The sequence below is a fragment of the Ahaetulla prasina genome, chromosome 2, assembly GCF_028640845.1.
Source record: "Ahaetulla prasina isolate Xishuangbanna chromosome 2, ASM2864084v1, whole genome shotgun sequence".
NCBI classification, from domain to species: Eukaryota; Metazoa; Chordata; class Lepidosauria; order Squamata; family Colubridae; genus Ahaetulla; species Ahaetulla prasina.
The window spans coordinates 2,203,112-2,205,248 of NC_080540.1; positions in this window are offsets into that span (position 1 = coordinate 2,203,112).

The window sequence follows — 2,137 nt, forward strand, 5'->3', positions numbered from 1 at the left end:
GTCCATCTAGGCAAGTTCTGTCAATTTCAGCAACCATTCTTTCATGGTGGGTAGCGATGAATTTTTCCAGCTTTGTGCATGTAGTAATCTTGCCAATTGTTGTGTCTGCGCCCCAAGCTGGCTCCCTGCCAGAAAGTGAAGGCGTCCCACAGGCAGTGCGTTGGGCAGAAGGTCCACGGGGCAATCGTGAGCCGGTGGTCGGTCCGCCTCCTTCTCGCTGAACACGTCGGAAGTCCGTCAGCTCAGGAGGCAAGGTGATGGCAGCGGTGGGGGCGTTCTGGCCGGCACAGGTGTGGCGGATGTGATCGGCACTGCAGACTCGGGAAAGAGATGGCGTTCGCGACCAGGCCACCTGAGGATCGTGGGTCCGAAGCCAGGCCAAAGGACCAAGGGAAAATGAAGGTCCGCCGTGACATAAAACTGGATCGCCTCCTCATGGTCCCCAATAGCCAGGCGCAAAGGCTGGGTGGCGAATTTAATGGGGCGGACACCAGTTCGTCCATCAATTGTCTCTACCGCATCGGAGGGTCCACGGAACCACGGGACCGCAAACTGGGTCACAAAGGCCTGGTCCATAAAGTTTGTTGTGGCCCTGAGTCCACCAGCGCATGCGCCTGGAGCCCGTCTGGTTCCCCAACCATATCCGTGTGTCCAGAATCAGATGCCGAGGGGCCCAGAGTCTACTTCGCAACGTCCAGTGGGGGCTTAATGCGTGCCCGACCTAGGGTTTCCCGAGGTCGGGCCTGCTCCGTTCGATTGGTCACGCTGTGATTCGGGGACGGCGTCGTGCCCGCCGCTTTCTGGGGCAGAAGCGGAAGTGGCGGGCTCCCCACAGTACAGGCACAATCCCCTTGGCGCCTCGGTTCCGCTCCTGGGCTGTCAGGGGTCTGGCGCTCCCAACTCCATGGGCTCTTCAGCGGTTACAAAGCGTGGGGTGACCCTGGGTGCTGGTGGTGCAGGAAGTGGGGTGCAGATGTCGCGTCCGGGGGCGACGGTCGCCGTTGCAGGCGGGCATCGAGGCGGAGACAAAGGGCACCAAGTTGTCGAGGTCCATGGCGCCTCCACGGGCCAGCTCGTCTTGCAATTCCTCTGAGAGTCCCTCCTGGGCTCCACCAGCGCTGCATCATTCCAGTCAGAGTCCTGGCACAAAGAGGCGGCGATGTACTCCTGCAGGCGTTTCCCTTGACGGAGTTCCTTAAGGCGCCTGGTTGCCGTCAGCATTGAACGGGTCCTCATACATGATGTGGTGCTGCCAAAAAGCTGTTGGTCCGCCAGCAGGGGCTGTCCTGGAGCAAGAGGCGTGGCCCATCGAGCAGCCGAGCCGGAAAGAAGGTTAATCACCTTAGCCCAGTCGTCTGGGAAATCCTCTGGCCTCATAGCCATGTAGAGCTGGCACTGTCCCAAGAAGGTCGGGAACATCTCAGGCTGCCCAGAAAACTTATCCGGCACGGTTATCGGGCACTTGCGAGGAGGAGGTGGGAGGATGGGGGGCTGCAGGCACATTCCTGGCAGCAAGTTGGCCTGCCAAGTGAGCCACTTGCTGCTGGAGCTGTTGATTAGCTGCTGTACTGCTGCTGTAACTGCTGTACCTGCTGCTGGTCCATCTTTGGTGGAAGATGTTTTAGTCAGGTCTTGGACAAAATGTTCTGTTTCCTCCCCAATACTCCCAGCAAAGAGTCAGTCAGAGGCCTTCCTTTTCTTTTATTTACATAGATACATGTCCTGGCCACGTCTACCCACGGGCCTGCCAAGTTTCTGGAGATAACTAGGAAATTATAGATAAGGCCAGAATTACTCACGAATATATTCTTCCCTCCATTGATAGTTTGCCGCAAATTCATTGCTTTGTCCAAGACAAAAACCAGGAAGTCCTACTCTATTTATAGTCTCTGCAGATGTCACTGCATGACTATTCTTTGGCTTTGTCCCAACTCTTCCGCTCTGCTGCGCACGTCATCTGCGCGTCTTGCATCCAAAACTGTTCTTGGGGGTTGCCAAATCAGAAGAAGGCTCCGAGAATCAGGCCTTGCCCCTCCTCCTCCCTTTGAGTGGGTGCCAGGGAGGGCTCAAGAGAAGCAGGGCTTGCCAGGTCTTCTCCCTCACTTTCTGAATCATCCGAGTCCAGTCGGGTCCAGGA